General features: G+C 42.3%; 1 protein-coding gene across 1 annotated transcript in view; it reads right to left on the bottom strand.

Moving 5' to 3' along the window:
* Positions 1-21,847, bottom strand: part of LOC110520038 (cadherin-13) — a 603,183-nt gene that overhangs the window by 263,485 nt on the left and 317,851 nt on the right. The window lies entirely within an intron of this gene.

Raw genomic sequence — 21,847 nt, forward strand, 5'->3', positions numbered from 1 at the left:
CCTTTGATGATGGCTTTTTGCAAATTCAATGACTTTTCAAAGTCATAAAAATAATTTTGGGGGGTTGAAATGACGTTGAAACAATGTTGATTCAACCAGTTTTTGCACAGTGGGACCCCTAACTCTCTTCCCAGAATGACTCTAGAGTGTGCTCTCATCAAACTATGGATTCTTTCATTCACCATAGTTATTTATCTCTCCCTATCATCCCACTTCACAATGTCCCCTTCTCTCCCTCTATCCATCTCCACTTCTCTCCCTTCCTAGCTCTTGACACTGTATCAGGTACCTGTGTGATGAAAGGCACTCCCTCCCTCCATCCAGCCCGCTGTCCTGCCTGCCTGCCTTGCCTGCCTGCCTGCCTGCCTTGCCTGCCTGCCTTGCCTGCCAGCCTCGATCAGGCTCTGGAGCTCCTGGAGACAGATTTTACATAAGCCCTCAGTGTTGTGGTGCTTATCCTGCCTTTCTCTGCCATACAGTTCCTGGTTTCTCACTGTGATATCTCTTAGTTTAGTCTCTCTCTCCATCTCCCCCTCTCCCCTCCCCCCTTCTCTCTCTGTAAAAGTGGCTAGGCTGGGGGTGGAGCTTCATTGGCTCTTCCTCTAAGAAAAGTTGAGAGCCCTCCCCCCACAGGCCCATATAATTTATTTATGTATTCAACATCTCCTTACACTGCTGTATGGGCCCAGTCAGTCAACCCCACACAGGCGGGACCTCGCCGGCTTAGCAGAGCACAGGCGAAACAAACAAATTCCAACATCTGACACAAGCAAGCTGATTGAATTACTATGAGTCAGAGTGTGAGCCCCAGCTCTGCTTAGTTAACATACCCACCCGTCTGAGATCCAATTTAGCATCATGTGTCGTACACTTCAACTTTGAAATGAGAAGCCTTAATGTTAATTCTTCCCTACCTGCCCCATAGTTTATATGGAGAGCTACTCAGTATGCTCATTGTACTCTGCACTGTCTGAAGATATTGTCGGAAGACGTCACGTACCGGTACCTTGAAAGTGTTTAACCCCAGACTGGATCAGTGTCATTTCAACAGATAATGAACATAAGGAGCCGCTCTAAAACTAAAATGAAAAAAAATTGAATTAGTGTATGACATCACTTGACATTACAGTCACACAGTCACCTCTGTCCACTGTTTCACACCATCAGAATAACTTATGTACCCGCTTCCTCTCTGCCGTCCAATAGAAATAGCTAACAGGATAATTCCCCTGAGAGTCCGACCCAAGGTATCCATCACAGAGAGTGGTTCGGTGGCAGTGCCCTTCTCTTCTCTTATCTAGCACATGAGCTGCTCCTGCTCCTCTCACTATCAGTACTGCATGACATCTCTCCCCCTCTCTATCACACAGGTCATCCACTCTCCCTCTACCTCTTCTATCTCGCCATCTCCAGTGGTGGGCCCCAGGCCAGGCGCACAAGGCATAATGGTAGTATTGAACAGAAGGTGAAGTGAGAGCGTTAGGGGTTAGAGACCTAATGGCCCTATACATTATCAACTCTTCTCCTCTGTCCTTTCTCCTCGGCTGTGTTGTCGATGTGGAAGCAGCAGCACAGACTACAGTACAGTAGCAGTGGATTTATGAGGGGGCATTTCCTCTACCTACATGTATGTCTTCATCAGCAAAACTGACTCACAACTAATGGTGCTCATATGAGCAAAGTCACAATCTCATTTTCTCCAGCAAACCATGTCCCACACAAACACAAAGGTTAAAATCATAAAACACATATAGTATATATGTCTGTATATGGCCTAGACTAAAAAACACATACCATCTAGTCCTGTGTATCTGATCCAGCTTGCCTGAACCATCAAAAGTAATTAATATTTCAGTGTTTTGTACCGTAGCATATATCTGGTTTAAATAAGCCGCCTAACATGACATAAGCGGCTCCTTATGTACACCTAATAAATTCTAACAATCAAAACACAGACTAATCCTGATAATTACAAACACACCCACACACACATGCACACACACCAAAAGAACAAAACATGAATAGGGTAACACCTAAATGAGAACACATTCATTTAGGGATATTTAGGAACACAAAAGGCTTCCTTTGGAGACAGGGATTTATAAACAGGCCCCCTGTGAGTCCTATTGATATTCTCCTTGACACAAACACACCTCACAGCGTGCCGTGTCTGAGCGACTAAGATAATATTAGCTGTGAGTGAGGCACCTCACATCTGATCTTCGGAGAATGTATGAACAGAGCCATCATCTGATTGGGAGACAAAGGAAACGGCTAACATAAGCCCGACTTCAAACGCAGGACTGTGCATACTGTATGCAATAACTTTTCAAATGCCACTGTCACGGATGTGAAACGGCTAGCTTAGTTAGCGGTGCGCGCTAAATAGCGTTTCTATCGGTGACGTCACTTGCTCTGAGACCTTGAAGTAGTAGTTCCCCTTGCTCTGCAAGGGCCGCAGCTTTTGTGGAGCGATGGGTAACGATGCTTCGAGGGTGATTGTTGATGTGTGCAGAGGGTCCCTGGTTCGCGCCCGGGTATGGGCGAGGGGACGGTCTAAAGTTATACTGTTACACCACAAACTCACCCCATCAAATAGCTTTGATTTTCCAGTCTAACTCCGTGACAGTCAACACACACCTCAGCTAAATGACACTGGTTGTCTTGTACTCTTACCTTTGTTGTTTTCAAACATTCCATTTCTTTAAAATGTTTACACCCTGTCAATTGCACTTAATTTCACAGTACACACTCCTGGTGCTGTACAGAGAGAGTTTTAGACAATGTACACAAATTATATGTACTACAGTGCATTTCTTTACTTCTTTCTTTGTCCATGTGACTAGAGCTCTGTCTCTGGCGAGGTGAGGTGAGATGACCCTTCTGGCTGGTGGAAAACCATGTCATGATGCAAGTATCTCTCATTACAGACCATCCCTGCTTTATCTGTTGATTTATTTCTAAATCAGGGCCAGATGAATGAGAGATACCAGACCAGTGATTTAAGAGATAGCTAAAGAAAGCCACACCGTCCGCTGCCCGTGTGTTTGCATGTCCATTATGCATTGTAACTATAAATTCATTATTTATACATACTTTGGGTATCGAATTCACCTCATTGATTTCAGTAGCTTCTACAAATTATCAGGCAGCCATCTTTTGACGAGCATTTGTATTAAACAATATAACATTTGAGATTAGTATGTGTAAGTACTTGGAATGAGTCTGTAGCCCAGGACCTCTAACTGAGATCATTTAAATTGTGGGTGAAACAAGTCAGCTACAGCAATGCAGTAAGACAGGGCTTTGTATACAGCTGAATAAGTCAAATGCTGTAGAAGACAATAGATAGAAGACAACGACTGAAGTCAGTGACAACATAGTATACCTAGCATAGCTGGGTAATTCAATTCTCGAATCTGTAACTCCTCTCTCTTTCTTTCTCTGATAGACATGCCAGCAACTACTTACTATGGGACTATGAAACATATGCACCACCCCCCATAGTCGCACACAAGTTCTGTGGAGTCGACTGAATTAGCACTCCCATGTCCCCATGTGCCATGGGGACCTCCCCATGGCACATGCTTAACTAGTATCTCAATGTGGATGAAAGCCTGTGACCCCAGAGGAATAGAGCATTGGTATGGCATGTATAGGAGCCTATATACTTAGAAAAAAGGGTTCCAAAAGTGTTCTTCGGCTGTCCCCATAAGAGGACACATTTGGGTTCCATGTAGAACCCTCTGTGGAGAAGAACACTTTCAAGTTCTAGATAGCACCTTTTTTTCTAACATGTAAGAGCATGCAGCTCACTCCCAAAGGTCAAAATTAATGAAGGGAGAATTGTCATATACTTAAAATACAGTCATTGAGCATTCTTTGCTAAATCTGCATACATTGCTGAATGACTCGTAATGCTCTTGTAAGCATGTGGTGCCCTAAGAAAATGAGCCAAAGGCAGCGAGAGAATTTCACAGTCCAAACTGAATCAATGGCAGGCACGTTGCCCTAATTTCCCAGTGCCATTCCTGAGGGAGGCAGCTAGCTGCTAATGGGAGCCCAGTGACACTGCATTGCATTCTGTACACAGCTCTGTGCTTGTTAGGAAAATGAGTTAGCGATTTCTATCACTCTAAATATTTCCTAAAGTTTAAAATGTGTGTGTTTTTAAGAGGAGGCAGTGATTTAATTTGGAGGAAAATTACTTAAAGGTAGGAAGAATGAGAGAAGATGGGTTTCTCTCACTCTCTGGTGAGAAAATTACACGCAGCACACATCACTGGCTGTCAGAGTCCGCCATTACAGGATGTTTATTAGCTGAGTTGGCCATGCCTTCACAAACTGCAGACATCAGACCACTCACGTCTCCATGATTATATAATTCTCTTTTCCTTTCTCTCTCTCCCTCTCTCTGAGTGGTTAGATATCTTTCTATCTTTGTCACTGTAAAAAACTAAGAGATGAAATATTTCAAATTGAGCCATAAGAGCTCTCTACTACCCTTCATGGTTGATCAGCCTTCTCTGACTACCTCCCTCTCTGAGTGGTTTGCTAGCTCTCTCTCTTACTTTCTCTCTCGCTTACTCAACATTCAAGAGTCAACTCTACCATTTACTAGCCTCACTGATATCGCAAGCTTACATGGATGTTCGCTTCATGGTAATAGCGCAGCGGTAATCAGTCTGGTAATTACGAGGCTAACCATTTACTCTAGATTGAATGAAACACAATGGATAATATCTGCTTGAGTCATGAACGGTTGACAGTTTCCACATTGACGTCTCACAAAAGGGATCGTTCAAACATAGCCTTAGTCCAAAAAAGAACATTGATGAAAACCATTTCACATGCACACACCTCTGAAGAAAAAGTCAGTAACCTTGACATGAGAGGAAAGCCATTTATTGGGTTCCCTCCCTGAACTACAATAACCACTAAAACAGAATACTGTACACTTTGAATAAGCATTATCTGACTAACACAGAGGATGAAAGGAGCTACAGACCGCTGCAGAAGCAACCATGCATTGCAAAACTGGAGAGCAATCTGTCCGGTGAAGTCCACACAACACATTGCATCTATCAAACATGACCTACAGCAGGGATGATCAACTAGATTCAGCCATTGGTCAGAGCGGATGGTCAGAGTGTAACGCTCGTCGTTGGAATGAGGTGAGGACCAAAGCGCAGCGTGGTAAGTGTTAATCTTGTTTTATTAAACCGAGAACACTAAACAAAATAACAAAGGAGAAACGAAACGAAACAGTTCTGAACGGTGAAACAAAATACAGAACAGAAAATAATCACCCACGAAACACAAGTGGGAAAAGGCAACCTAAGTATGATTCTCAATCCGAGATAACTAACGACACCTGTTCAGGATTTGTATTTTTATTGGGGGGGCAGGGTCGAGATGAGGAGGGGGATAATTTAAGATACTCTTTGAACTTTGAAGAGGTAGGTTTTCAGGTGCTTTTGGAAGATCTGTATGGACTCTGCTGTCCTAGCTTCAGGTGGAAGCTGTTTCCACCATTGCGGTGCCAGGACAGAGAAAAGCCTGGACTGGGCTGAGCGGGAGCTACACTCCCATAGGGGTGGGAGGGCCAAGACACCAGAGGTGGCAGAACGGAGATCTTGGGTTGGAGTGTCGAGTTTGAGCATAGTCTAAAGGTAGGGAGGGGCAGTTATTCTTGCTGCTCAGCAGGCAAGCACCATGGTCTGAGCGCACATGCTGATTGGCTATTATTTTATACTAGCTGGCTTCCCTTGCATTCAATGCTACGGGAGGCAACAATGCCATACTCTTTTGGACCAGACAGCATCAGATAGATATGCTACACATACTGAGACAAAGCGGAGCTGTTTCGTTCGCTCGGATGCTTTCTCCGGTGAAATACATTCAGCCTATTACGAATTTAAGGACATTTATGGTCATTTTTCAGGGGGAAGCCTGGCTTCCCTTGGCATCCATGAATACATGCCACGGAGTTTCTCTCTAATCAGTTAGTAATGCTACAGAATATTGGCTGCTGATTATGTTGACTCTTTTGGAGAAAAGGCTTGGATTAGCTTAAAGACTTGAAGTACCTCAAACAAAACAAATCCTGCCTCTTTCCTTTTCCTCTCGCTCTTGCTCACTTGCTCACTCTCTCGCTCGCTCTCTCTGTCTCTTTTCCTCTCTCAGTATGGACACATTTACTTTGAAACTAAATCCCTGTGAGGGCAGGTAGAGAATGGTTTCATTAGAAAAGAGGGACCTGTGCTACGTGGCTGTGTGTGGCCTGGACCACAGTGGGGCTCTGCTCATTGTGACGGTGAAATAGAGCTGAGCGGGGACTTTATCATTTACCTTAAATATACTCAGAAAGGACTGTATTGAACTGCTGAAAGAGCCAAGTCAAGCATTTGGAAGCCGCTCCACTTCATCATGTTGAAGATTCACTCTGTATTTAGCTCCTCGTAGGCATTCAAGAACATGCTGCTCATTCCTCACATTCCAGAGAGACTGCTCTCCTCTCCTGCAGCTCTGCCTATTTCAGGCTACCTCTACCTCCAACACATCACACCTGCCTCAGTGGACTGGGCTGGCCCTAGCCTTTTGGGGGCCCTAAGCGAAATTTGGTTGGGGTGGCCCCCCACCTCGCGTAAAAAAAAATAGTGGCCCCTCACTTGACAGTGGAGAGACATTTTTCCTGAAATTCTACTTACTTTTCCATAAGGCAGAAAAAAATATATATGTTTTACAGTTAATTTCCTGCAAATCTAACCATTTTGCCATGTGATGGAGATACATTTTAGCAGTTTTAAAAGCCTACAAGAGCGGAAATAAATGTTCAGCTGAAAGACAAATTCCATAGCTTACCCATGATGTTGCAAAATGATTTAAGTAATCGTTTTTGTCAAAGTATGATATATTTGGGTTTGAAGTGGTAACTTTTGATAACGTGCTAATACTTTTCAGTCTACATTTCTTTTCAGGGCTGGGTTTTATTTGAATGTTACCAACCACCAGCATGGCATTGTTAATTAATCAGAAACACATGCAAAGTTCTTTCTCTTTGTGAGTCGCGACAGAGCTGAGCAATATTATAGATAATCTTTAACAGAGCTGAACAGCTTTTTGCCCTAGCCTACACTTGGCCGCCTGAGCTATGAAGCAAATTAAAACAGGGTGTGAAAACCTCCATGCACCTCCACTTTTTTACCAGCAAATTATCATAATCCTTTGGATAATCTGTGAAGTTTCACTTCTGTTTAGCTAGTCTGTATCGAGCCAAGTCATTGTAGCCTATCATTTCAGCTGTGAATACTATGGCATGACCATGGGTTGACTTGGCATTTCTTTAGAGAAGCTGAATAGCCTGCCGGCAGCCTATCATTGCAATGTCGAAAAACAAATCTCTAGTCCAAACTGTTCAATAGCTAGACTTTCTATCTCTATGGAGGATTTGCGGATGCAATTAATGGAACATCCCAAAACTTTAAAGATAACAATAGATGGCAAAGTTAAAGATACTGGTTTCCCCTATCCATCTGTGGAACAGGTTATCCTAAATCTTTATGACAAATCCAGCTCCAGCTGTCAGTGCCCTTCTTGTCGTTATTTGTCCACTCCATGTGGAAATCACCACAATGTTCCCACCCTCAATTCGTTCCCACCCTCAATTCCCACCCTCAAGCCTGCTGCATTCTTTGGAGGTGGAACCTAAACGGGAATTTTCGCTGTCGGAAAGGAATTATGTTGGAATAGGGGCAGCATTGCCCTCTGGTGGTGCCCTTTAAAGCTACATTCCTACAATTCTACACCTTCTGCGACGGCTTATGCCATGTTATTATGATATCTGAGTGAGAATGACTAACAAAATCAATGGGGGTCCCATGAAGGTCAGGACCTCTGGGCATCTATTCAGCCATGATTACTACAAGTTCAGATAGCTGGATAAACTAAATACCAATCAAAAAAATGGACATGGCTTATTGTCAGCTAATTGAGTGACATAACAAGAGAAAAACTGCTGATGCACAACCAAATGTACAGTATAAAAATCAAAATGTTTTTTGCGGCCGGGGGGGGGCCCTAAGCGACTACCTATGTTGCTTATGCCTGGAGCGGGCCCTGTCAGTGAACAAACGTATAGGTTAACCTCAACACAGCCACCCCTAGAGACCGAGAGGGAGGGTTTCCTACTTTCCATAAAGCACTACTCTGCTTTCACACTGTCAAATGCAGCAGCAGGGAGAATGTGTGTGACTGGACAAGTCTTTCAGAAACAAAGGCATGAGAGTGTATGATTGGCTATGGGTGTAATAACTAAAAGTGAAGGAGAACATCCAATTGTAAATCCTGGCCAGAGATGTGTTGAATGTAGCCTACAGGGAGAACAGACTGAGAAAAAGCCCAAGTGGCTTGGACACAATTTGAGTTCCCACCTGTTCACAGTTGACAGTTCCTTCACTGTTGAAGGAATTTCGTAATCCAGTATTGCAGTATTGTACGAAAAAAAATACAAAAAGAGAAATGAGTGATAAAAGATAAAAGTGAGTCTGCTAAACAGAAAAAACATTTACATGCTTGAGAACATCAAATTGCATAAATTTAATAATTTTGCCACTACACCATACTTCTCAATCTTCAGAGTAGAAGATCCCATTTCAAGTTGATCTTTTTAATAATATATCTCATGGGTTTCTAATCTGGTCCAGTGAGATAAAGCACTTGCATCGAAACAACAGTGTCTTGTGCTTGTGCATCTCTGCTATTAGACAGCAAGCATGTGTGCGTTTTACTGTTCTTCTCTGTGCAGAGTCAGGGCTGCTCAGAGCAGCTTTTCACACAGGCCCACTGGGACGGGCTCTAATCCACAATTCCTGTCCACATCTATTGCCTACCTACAAAGCACTAAATATTTGAAAGGGTCAAAAACAAATGTTTTCCTGTCCATGTTTTCTCATTGAATCTCGGAGGGACAATGCCAAGAGAGTTGCAGAGAATGACAGAGTGAGAAAAATAAAGATAGAGCATTCCCAACATGTCCCTTGTGGGAGGATAAACATAGTAGATGCAGAGTGAGATGTTATAGACTGGGACCTCTGTCTCTTGTCCCTGTTGTGTCTGTACATGATGCCGTTTGCATCCACAAAATGCTCAATAAAGAGCATGTTTATTAACAGATCAGCAACTTTGCAAACACTTTGTATCCAGTAAATCGTTCAATCAATATTTACATGCTACCACGTAATGATTTCCACATAAGCTTAGCCTTGTACACGTCTGTCTGTGAGGAGACTGTACACTGTAATGGCTCGTAAGCCATCTATTTAGTTTCTTCCTGACAGGAGAGGGAATCATCTGCTCACATAGTGGTGCCACTGTGTTCGGTTTTAGTGTCCAGTGGGTTACTAGGTGGCCAGATTACTTGTGATTAAACTGCCATTGATAATGGTCATTCAAAGACCTCTTTAATCTTCTCTCTTTCAACATAGAATCTTTGTTCAAGAGAGAGGTAGAAAAATTGCCCACTCCTCTCTCAAGGTATTACTCAACACCTTTTGAGTGTTACGTGTGCTGCCCAGGCTGACTCGCTCATGCCGAATTTGCAGGTTCACATGTGAAAATCACATTTTTTTCAGAATTTATGAAAATAAATAGCTTCTCCAATTATTGATAAACATGCACCTGTTAAGAAACTGACTGTTAGAACTATTAAGGCTCCATGGATTGATGAGGAATTGAAAAACTGTACGGTTGAAAGAGATGGGGCAAAAGGAGTGGTTAATAAGTCTGGCTGCACATTTGACACTGACTTGATGCAAATGGAGAAAACTCAACAAAAAGAAGAAGAAACGGTATTATGAAGCCAAGATTAATGATATAAAAACTTTGGAGTACATTAAAATGAAATGATGGGCAGAAAGACAAATTAAACTCCATCTTTCATCAAATCAGATGGCTTAGTCATCACAAAACCTGTTTATGTTGCCAATTATTTTATTGATTACTTCATTGGAAAGTGGGCAAACTTAGCCAGGAAATGCCAACAACGAACAGCCTTGTACGAATCCATAAAATAATGAAAGAAAAGCATTGCAAGTTTGAATTTTGTAAAGTTAGTGTGGGAGAGTTGGATTTTTTTGTTGTTATTGATCAATAATGACAAATCCCCTGGCATGACACATTAGATGGAAAGCTACTGAGGATGGTAGCTGACTCTATAGCCACTCCTATCTGTCATATCTTTAATCTGAACCTAGAATAAAGTATTTGTCCTCGGGCCTGTAGGGAAGCCAAAGTCATTCCGCCACCCAAGAGTGGTAAAGCGACCTTTACTAGTTCTAATAGCAGACCTATAAGCTTGCTGCCAGCTCTTAGCAAACTGTTGTGAAAAAATCTGTTTGACCAAATACAATATAATTTCTTTATAAACAAAGTAATAACAGACTTTCAGCATGCTTATGAAGAAGGGCACTCAACATGTACTGCAGTGACACAAATGGCTGATGATTGGTTGAAAGAAAATTATAAATACAAGATTGGGGGATTCTGTAATATTAGACTTCAGTGCAGCCTTTGACGTGATTGACCATAACCTGTTGTTGAGAAAGCGTACGTGTTATGGCTTTTCCAACTCTGCCATATCGTGGATTCAGAGCTCTCTATATAATAGAACACATAGGGTTTTCTTTAATGGAAGCTTCTCAAACATGTAAAGTGTGGTGTACGGCAGTGCAGCTCTCTAGGCCCTCTACTCTTTTCTATTTCTACCAATGACCTGCCACTGGCATTAAACAACGCATGTGTTTCCATATACTGAGTGCTAATGATTAAACAATATGCGCATTAGCAACCACAGCTAAAGAAGTCACTGAAACCCTTAACAAAGAGTTGCAGTCTGTTTTGGAATGAGTGGCCAGTAATAAACTGAACATCTCTAAAACTAAGACCATTGTATTTGGTTCAAATCATTCCCTAAGTTCTAGACCTCAGCTGAATCTGATAATGAATGGTGTGGCTGTCGAACAAGTTGAGGAGACTAAATTACATGGTGTTACCTTAGATTGTAAACTGTCATGGTCAAAACAAACAGATTCAACGGTTGTAAAGATGGGGAGAGATCTGTCTGTAATAAAGAGATGCGCTGCTTTTTTGACACCACACTCCACAAAGCAAGTTCTGCAGGGCTTATTTTTATCTTATCTTGATTATTGTCCAGTCATATGGTCAAGTGGTTCAAAGAAAGACCTCGTTAAGTTGTTCCTGGCCCAGAACAGAGTGGCATGTCTTGCTCCTCATTGTAATCAGAGGGTTAATATTAACACAAAGCTAAGAGTTGAGGAAAGACTGACTGTGTCACTTTTTGCTTTTATAAGAAGCATTGCATTGGAAATTCCAAATTGTTTGCATAATCAACTTACACACTTACCACACCAGACATACCACCAGGGGTATTTTCATAGTCAGAAGAGAACCATCATGCTCTGCCAGAAGCTTGGCTGGTGCGTAAACCCGCAAATTCAGACAAACAAAGAGGTGTAATAGGTATTTTCATTGTCCCCCGGTCCAGAACAAATTCAAGGAAACGTACAGTATTATACAGAGCCATGAGTGCATGGAACTCCCTTCCATCTTATATAGCACAAGTGAACAGAAAACTTGCTTACTAAAACAAATAAAGCAACACCTCATGGCACAACGTGTTGTGTGTATATACTGACATGTATATGTAACTGATAGATTCACACACACCATATGTTAATGTTATTAAATGTATGTAAATTGTAAAGTATTTTGTCTGTAATGTCTTTTCGATATGTCGGATCCCAGTAAGACTAGCTGTCACCATTGGGGTCTGCTAATGAGGATCCTAATAAATCCAATCAAATGTTGGGAAACCACCTGTCTGAGTTATGTGAAAAAAGTACATGTGAAAACGTGAAACTTCACACGTGTCCGAAAATAACGTGTCTGACATTTTTCAGGTGATTTGTTTACATGAGAAAAATGCTTGTGAAGCGTCACGCGTGTTTGGCCAGTGTAGGCCGTCATTGTAAATAAGAATTTGTTCTTAACTGACTTTCCTAGTCAAATAAAGGTTAAATAAAAATATTAATAAATACATTAATAAGTGATTGGATGGAGAGAGACAAAATCTGAACAAAGTATAGATGGATCAGATATCACTATTTGGTCCCACCTCTATTTCGTGATGTGCCTGCTAACATTTAGGCAGTTTTATTATAGAAATAGCCGTAAATGCCCACTTCTGTCCCTGAACCTACTGTGCGGTAAATGTCCGTCCATAATCACAGGGCTAAGAGTTTTGGCTCCAGACATTTATTCCTGAATGTGGTTGAAAGTAGAGCTGTCCTTCCTGGCTCTCAGGCAGGCCGAGCAGAGTACATTATGGGCCGTGCCACACAGCGGGGGCGACAGAGTGACTGAATTACTGACAGTAATGCACAAAATATGGCCGAGCGGCGGGGCACTCACAGCCTAATATATTTATCTGGGCCTGAGGGCCGTGGGGTGTCTGGGGAATGAACACTTCTCAGTCACATCCAAGAACCAAGGAAGTGGACATTGTTTTCTGCACAGAGGAATAACTTGTGATAGCAACTTTAGATAGAACCTTTTCATGAGGTAGGAAGTTACATTATTGGTAGATTATAGAAATGGTAGCAGCTCACTAGAGTCTGCAAATTATTTCAATTTACAGGAATAAGATGACTGTACAGATTAATCAGAGCTGTACACTTGTTGGGTCAAATAGGATAAACTGTAGAGAAATCTCTGAGACAGTAATTGAAATCAAAGCCTCACTTTGAATAATGAAATAAACATGACTGTAATAGCAATAGTTTTGCCTGTTCTTGACTGCATTGATGCATGATAAATTTGCCATTATGTTAGATGCCATTTTTCAACATCACATATAACTACCACTACGTTTACCACTACCTCTACCACTACCACTACCAATAACTTAACCTTACTACCACTATCTTTACCAAGTGATTATGTATGTAGAACAACAATTTTACAACTTCAGGTCTCATCTAAATGCGACCAAGTCATGCATGTTTGTGGCCTAGTAATCGCTGTAGGTAGGTACTTTTGTGGGGTACGAGCAGGTATAAGTAAGGGGATGGGGTAGTGGAGAGAAAGATTTGGGGTCGTGGCAACAGCAGCAGTGTGGGACTTATCTCAGCGACACACAGAGTAGAAGCACTTAAGGCCTGTTTTCCTGTGTGCAGGTCGGCATAGCCTGCTCTCCAAAACCCAGGAAATGATTGTCCAGCCAAGCAGGAAAGAGAAGTTGGATTTGGACACAGGCACCTCCTGTCTCAGATCATCTCCCCAAAGACAGGCCTAAATGAAGTAGACAACAAACTGTTTACTCCCCCAGCCTCCCTGCATGTCCATGTGTACACTAGCTGACAGGATTGGCCGCTGTCTCCTCCCGTTATCTCACTGCACTGCTCTGTTCTAAGATCTCAGCGACTAAGATTCGTCAGAAAAACTTTCCTTCCTTCAACCTTCCTCCACATCACTTAAAGAGGTGAACTAGCCACTGTGAAAATACAGATGGGCATCAACTGTAAAAGTTCATTAAACAACACGTTTTTGTATATCAGTCATTGCTGTATGTGGTGTTACAATTCCGCTCAAATGCTGCAGTGGAGATATAAGTGTTGGAGCAGTGTACGTGCAGGAAAGAAAGTGCATTTAAATATTTCTTTATGACTTTTAGATAAGCCTGCCCATGTATACAGTGGGGCAAAAAAGTATTTAGTCAGCCACCAATTGTGCAAGTTCTCTCGATTAAAAAGATGAGAGAGGCCTGTACTGTAATTGTCCTCATAGGTACACTTCAACTATGAAAGACAAAATCAGAAAAGAAAATCCAGAAAATCACATTGTAGGATTTTTTATGAATTTATTTGCAAATTATGGTGGAAAATAAGTATTTGGTCACCTACAAACAAGCAAGATTTCTGGCTCTCACAGACCTGTAACTTCTTCTTTAAGAGGCTCCTCTGTCCTCTACTCGTTACCTGTATTAATGGCACCTGTTTGAACTTGCTATCAGTATAAAAGACACCTGTCCACAACCTCAAACAGTCACACTCCAGACTCCACTATGGGCAAGGCCAAAGAGCTGTCAAAGGACACCAGAAACAAAATTGTAGACCTGCACCAGGCTGGGAAGACTGAATCTGCAATAGGTAAGCAGCTTGGGTTGAAGAAATCAACTGTGGGAGCAATTATTAGGAAATGGAAGACATACAAGACCACTGATAATCTCCCTCGATCTGGGGCTCCACACAAGATCTCACCCCGTGGGGTCAAAATAATCACAAGAACGGTGAGCAAAAATCCCAGAGCCACACGGGGGGACCTAGTGAATTACCTGCAGAGAGCTAGGACCAAAGTAACAAAGCCTACCATCAGTAACACACTACGCCGCCATAGACTCAAATCCTGCAGTGACAGACGTGTCCCCTTGCTTAAGCCAGTACATGTCCAGGCCCGTCTGAAGTTTGCTAGAGAGCATTTGGATGATCCAGAAGAAGATTGGGAGAATGTCATGTGGTCAGATTAAACCAAAATATAACTTTGGAGGATAAAGAATGCTGATTTGCATCCAAAGAACACCATGCCTACTTTGAAGCATGGGGGTGGAAACATCATGCTTTAGGGCTGTTTTTCTGAAAAGGGACCAGGACGACTGATGCGTGTAAAGGAAAGAATGAATGGGGCCATGTATCGTGAGAGTTTGAGTGAAAACCTCCTTCCATCAGTAAGGGCATTGAAGATGAAACCAGGCTGGGTCTTTCAGCATGACAATGATCCCAAACACACCACCCGGGCAACAAAGGAGTGGCTTCGTACGAAGCATTTCAAGGTCCTGGAGTGGCCTAGCCAGTCTCCAGATCTCAACCCCATAGTAAATCTTTGGAGGGAGTTGAAAGTCTGTGTTGCCCAGCAACAGCCCCAAAACATCACTGCTCTAGAGGAGATCTGCATGGAGGAATGGGCCAAAATACCAGCAACAGTGTGTGAAAACCTTGTGAAGACTTACAGAAAATGTTTGACCTCTGTCATTGCCAACAAAGGGTATATAACAAAGTATTGAGAAGTATTTTTTTATTGACCAAATCCTTATTTTCCACCATAATTCATAAAAAATCCTACAATGTGATTTTCTGGATATTTTTTTCTCATTTTGTCTGTCATAGTTGAAGTGTACATATGATGAAAATTACAGGCCTCTCTCATCTTTTTAAGTGGGAGAACTTGCACAATTGGTGGCTGACTAAATGCTTTTTTGCCCCACTGTATGTATGTGGCTCTGTGTGTGTGTTTCTGTTTGTGAGAATGTGTGTATGTCAGGATGTGCTAATACACACACACACAGTAGCAGCCAAAAATGTTTTCTGTAGCACCGTCAGTAGGTGACAATGCATAGGGAAATGGCAGTATGAGGAAAGACACAGAGGAGGAAGGGGGATTAGAGCGTGGTACCTCTCAAATCTGCTGTCAAGAGCTAGGGAAAAAAGAGCATAACATCTGAGAGTCCTGCAGTCTACTGCAACTCAGAGCCTTCCCCTTACAGTACAGTACCAAGAGTGCTCCAGAGCCCAATACAGTATGAAACTGCATTTAAATCACACCTAGGAAATGTTAATAATGTACATATCTCAACTTTTACATTGCTAATTTATGAATTTAAAATCTTATTAGAGCTTTTTAAATATTCAAAACTGTCATTCAGCCATTTGTGTTTTAGATTAACATTTTAACCAGATTTAACAATGACTCCGATCTCCTATTTCAAGGTTGACTTATGTATTATTTTATCCTTTCTATATTCAGATCTTCTGCAGTAGCATTTAGCTGGCAATTAATCTCTCTCTCTCGCTCTTCCTCATTCTCCTGTCTATCTTTCACTCTCTCTCTGTTGAACAGATAGTAATTACTGAGTAGTGCTGATGGGACCATTAACATGGATCAGTTGTCAGTATAGACAATTTCTTGACCAATTAACTGCTGTGTGTGTGTGTGTGTGTGTGTGTGTGTGTGTGTGTGTGTGTGTGTGTGTGTGTGTGTGTGTGTGTGTGTGTGTGTGTGTGTGTGTGTGTGTGTGTGTGTGTGTGTGTGTGTGTGTGTGTGTTTGTGTACAAATGCACATGCTGAATGAATAATGGAGCAATATATTGGGTCTGGGAGTAACAGTGCTATCTATTAGTGTGGAACTGATATCAATTGTATGGAAGTTGAGGAGTAATATCATATAATATGCAACCATGCTATTTGTGTGGGTATCAAGCATGAATTGGGTATTCTGAAGGAGACTCATGCCTGTCTCATTTACAGGCTACATTTGCTGTAGCCGCCATAGAATTCCAAAAGGTTGATCATTTAGAGCCGTCAGACCCCATGCAAGGACGCACATACCTATCTATACACATGCACACACACACACACACACACACACACACACACACACACACACACACACAGTAATCAAGGCATGTTGTTTCTGTCCTAACACGTGAGCAAGACTCAACAGGACTGAACACTCAACACGTGACCAGATTCTCCAGTATCTACCTGGCTAAATTAGTGTGTTATTTACCACTCCACACTCTGCCTGCCTGACCATCATCCTCCCACCAATCAGCAAGCTGCATCCCTCTCCTCCTGACCCAACCAACATTGAGCTTGTCTCCACAGTGATGGTGAGGACGGTCAGGGAGACAGGTGGCTCCATCTTCGAATCTGACTCCCTCTGTCTCTCCAGCCCCCAAATCTATCTTTCTCTCTCTCTTTGTTATGCTCAATTTATATCTCATTAACATTGATTTTTACTCTAATTGAGCTTAATAAGAAAATAATAATATTCTGTTGCTCTGTGTTCTTGTGATTCACAAGGTAATATTTGTATTCTATTGTTTGCTTTGTTCCTGCGTCAATTACTCTAGGATTAATCTTGCCCTGCTTGAGACAAGTACCTGAAGAAACTTTGCAACGACAGGAATGTCTCCTTTTGTGACAACTTTTATTTGCTGTGGTAGCAACCAGCACTTTTTAAAAGAGACAGGATTAACCGCAGGGGTTCCAGGATTATTTCCAGCAACATCGCAAACTGTTTTAGAGTCTGACGACAGGGTCTGGTAGTGCTCCAGTCCTCCCTGTCAGAATAAGCAAGAGGACTTGGAAAGCATACAGTATCAACTCCTGTGGAAATGGCACTATGGTTGTTGTGAGTAACCTAATTTATATCCCTCTAACTCAGTCTTCTAGTGCGTTTATACAAAATGTCATATCCTACCATTCTGATAGATTGGAGACTGTCAGAAAACGTGGTTGTAACATTAATCATTTGTTGTCAATCCATTGACTACCTCGAGGCAGATGCCCCAGGGGCAGAGTGGCCCACACTCATTGAATATGGTACTTTCAAACAATTGCACTGAAACACGGCTGTCTCTTATTGAAGCCCCCCCCCCCCCCCCCCCAGACTACAGCTTTTCATACTCTATCAGAAAAGGGAAAAAGGGTGGGGGGACTTTTAACTTGGCAACTTTGGGTCTTTGAGCATCATGCTATACTGTTTTCCATGCTATATATGTTATCCACCAGTGCTGGCTATAAACCTTTGTAGGCCACCAAAACACTGTCCCGTTTTCTTTACTGATTTCTCTGAACGATTATCTATTGTCCTTGAGAACTATGTTAAATAATTGTGTTGGGCGATTTTAATATTCATGTTGACAAAGAGACTAACTCCAAGGCCCCACTCCAAAGCCATTCTCTGGCTTGGTTATTGCCGAGGCATGTTGATGTTGCAATATCTGATCATCACTGTGTATTGTTTTACTACCTTGGTGACCATAGCACAGGGTAATATTGAATTCATTATTATTAAGAAACTCTATCTTACGTCTGAAGTTGCTACAGATCAGATTTTATTAAGCTAATGATCAATACACCGACACCTATTCTGCCTTCCTCTTGTGATATTTTAGTTAATAACTTTAAAAGCAAATAAAGGGCAACCATTGATGCCATAGCTCCAGTAAGGTTGAAAAAGGTGTCATCCAAATGGAGCAAAACTGCAGAAAGGCAGAGTGGACGTGGAGAAGTCATAGTTGCAGGTCCATTATGATATTCTGAGATATCATATTTATTAATTTATTTTATTTATTTCACCTTTATTTAACCAGATAGGTAAGTTGAGAACAAGTTCTCATTTACAATTGCGACCTGGCCAAGACAAAGCAAAGCAGTGCGATAAAAAGATAGGGAAAGAGGTAGTTGTTTGGGCTAAATTATAGATGGGCTATGTACAGGTGCAGTAATCTGTGAGCTGCTCTGACAGCTGGTGCTTAAAGCTAGTGAGGGAGATAAGTGTTTCCAGTTTCAGAGATTTTTGTAGTTCGTTCCAGTCATTGGCAGCAGAGAACTGGAAGGAGAGGCGACCAAAGGAAGAATTGGTTTTGGGTGTGACCAGAGAGATATACCTGCTGGAGCGCATGCTACAGGTGGGTGCTGCTGCTATGGTGACCAGCGAGCTGAGATTAGGGGAGACTTTACCCGGCAGGGTCTTGTAGATGACCTGGAACCAGTGGGTTTGGCGACGAGTATGAAGCGAGGGCCAGCCAACGAGAGCGTACAGGTCGCAGTGGTGGGTAGTATATGGGGCTTTGGTAACAAAACGGATGGCACTGTGATAGACTGCATCCAATTTATTGAGTAGGGTATTGGAGGCTATTTTGTAAATGACATCGCCGAAGTCGAGGATTGGTAGGATGGTCAGTTTTACAAGGGTATATTTGGCAGCTTGAGTGAAGGATGCTTTGTTGCGAAATAGGAAGCCAATTCTAGACTTAACTTTTGATTGGAGATGTTTGATGTGAGTCTGGAAGGAGAGTTTACAATCTAACCAAACACCTAGGTATTTGTAGTTGTCCACATATTCTAAGTCAGAGCCGTCCAGAGTAGTGATGTTGGACAGGCGGTCAGGTGCAGGCAGTGATCGGTTGAAGAGAATGCATTTAGTTGTACTTGTATTTAAGAGCACTTGGAGGCCACGGAAGGAGAGTTGTATGGCATTGAAGCTCGTCTGGAAGGTTGTTAAAACCTGTTGTGACTAGGGGGCAGTATTTTCAATTTTGGAAAAAAAACGTTCCTGTAGTAAACGGGATATTTTGCCAGGACAAGATGCTAGAATATGCATATAATTGACAGCATAGGATATAAAACACTCTAAATTTTCCAAAACTGTAAAAATATTGTCTGTGAGTATAACAGAACTGATGTTGCAGGCAAAAGCTTGAGAAAAATCCAATCCGGAAGTGCCTCATGTTTTGAAAGTGCTGCGTTCCTATGCGTCCCTATTGAGCAGTGAATGGGCTATCAACCAGATTACTCTTTCTCCGTATTCCCGAAGGTGTCTACAGCATTGTGACGTAGTTTTACACATTTATGTTGAAGAATACCCGTAAGCGGCTACATTGCGCAAGTGGTCACCTGATGCTCCCAGAGAGATTCTCAAGTAAAATACAGAGGTAGCCATTACTCCAATCGGTCCTACTGAAAAACGAATTGTCCCGATGGATATATTATCGAATAGATATTTGAAAAACACCTTGAGGAATGATTATAAACAACGTTTGCCATGTTTCTGTCAATATTATGGAAATAATTTGGAATATTTTTCGCCGTTTTCGTGACTGCAATTTCCGGGTGATTTCTCAGCCAAATGTGAAGAACAAACGGAGCTATTTCGCCTACAAAAATAATAGTTTTGGAAAAAAGGAACATTTGCTATCTAACTGGGAGTCTCGTGAGTGAAAACATCCGTAGCTCATCAAAGGTAAACGATTTAATTTGATTGCTTTTCTGATTTCCGTGACCAAGTTACCTGCTGCTAGCTAGACCAAATACTATGCTAGGCTATCGATAAACCTACACAAATGCTTGTCTAGCTTTGGCTGTAAAGCATATTTTGAAAATCTGAGATGACAGGGTGATTAAAAAAAGGCTAAGCTGTGTCTCAATAAATTTCAATTGTGATTTTCATGAATAGGAATATTTTCTAGGAATATTTATGTCCGTTGCGTTATGCTAATTAGTGTCAGGCGATGTTTAACGCTCCCTCATGCGGGATGGGGAGTCAGAGGGCAACACAGTGTCCAAAGAAGGGCCAGAAGTATACAGAATGGTGTCGTCTGTGTAGAGGTGGATCAGAGACTCATCAGCAGCAAGAGCAACATCATTGATGTATACAGAGAAGAGAGTCGGTCCAAGAATTGAACCCTGTGGCACCCCCATAGAGACTGACAGAGGCCCGGACAACAGACCCTCCGATTTGACACACTGAACTCTATCAGAGAAGTAGTTGATGAACCAGGCGAGGCATTCATTTGAGAAACCAAGGCTGTCGAGTCTGCCAATGAGGATGTGGGGATTGACAGAGTTGAAAGCCTTGGCCAGGTCCATGAATACGGCTGCACGCTATTGTTTCTCATCGATGACGGTTAAGATATTGTTTAGGACCTTGAGCGTGGCTGAGGTGCACCCATGACTAGCTCTGAAACTAGATTGCATAGCGAAGAAGGTATGGTGGGATTCGAAATGGTCGGTAATCTGTTTGTTGACTTGGCTTTCGAAGGCCTTAGAAAGGCAGGGTAGGATAAATATAGGTCTGTAGCAGTTTGGGTCATTAGTGTGTCCCCCTTTGAAGAGGGGGATGACCGCAGCTGCTCTCCAATCTTTGGGAATCTCAGATGACACGAAAGAGAGTTTGAACAGGTTCATAATAGGGGTGGAAACAATTTCGTCAGATAATTTTAGAAAGAAAGGGTCCAGATTGTCTAGCCTGGCTGAATTGTAAGGGTGCAGATTTTGCAGCTCTTTCAGAACATCAGCTGACTGGATTTGGGAGAAGGAGAAATGGGGAAGGCTTGGGTGAGTTGCTGTGGGGGTTGCAGTGCTGTTGACAGGGGTAGGAGTAGCCAGGTGGAAAGCATGGCCAGCCGTAGAAAAATACTTATTGAAATTCTCAATTAAAGTGGATTTATCGGTGGTGACAGTGTTTCCTATCTTCAGTGCAGTGGGCAGCTGCGAGGAGGTGTTCTTATTCTCCATGGAATTTACAGTGTCCCAGAACGTTTTTGAGTTTGTGTTGCAGTAAGCAAATTTCTGCTTGAAGAAGCTAGCCTTGGCTTTTCTAACTGCCTATGTATATTGGTTTCTAGCTTCCCTGAAAAGTTGCATATTACAGGGGCTGTTCGATTCTAATGCAGAACGTCATAGGATGTTTTTGTGTTGGTTAAGGGCAGTCAGGTCTGGAGAGAACCAAGGGCTATATCTGTTCCTGGTTCTAAATTTCTTGAATTGGGCATGCTTATTTAAGATGGTTAGGAAGGCATTTAAAAAAAATAACCAGGCATCCTCTACTGACGGGATGAGATCAATATCCTTCCAGGATACCCCGGCCAGGTCGATTAGAAAGGCCTGCTCGCTGAAGTGTTTCAGGGAGTGTTTGACAGTGATGAGTCCAGAGCACAGCTGGGGGCAGAGGGTGGTCTATAGCAGGTGGAAACGGTGAGAGACTTGTTTTTAGAGAGTGGAAGATTTTTAAAAGTGGAAGTTCAAATTGTTTGGGTACAGACCTGGATAGTAGGATAGAACTCTGAAGGCTATCTTCGCAGTAGATTGCAACACCACCCCTTTCGGCTGTTCTATCTTGTCTGAAAATGTTGTAGTTAGGGATTAAAATTTCATAATTTTTGGTCAGGATTCAGACATGGCTAGAAGATCCGGGTAGGCAGAGTGT

The sequence above is a fragment of the Oncorhynchus mykiss genome, chromosome 1 (genome assembly GCF_057628025.1).
Source record: "Oncorhynchus mykiss isolate SJ-2025 chromosome 1, ASM5762802v1, whole genome shotgun sequence".
Lineage (NCBI taxonomy): Eukaryota > Metazoa > Chordata > Actinopteri > Salmoniformes > Salmonidae > Oncorhynchus > Oncorhynchus mykiss.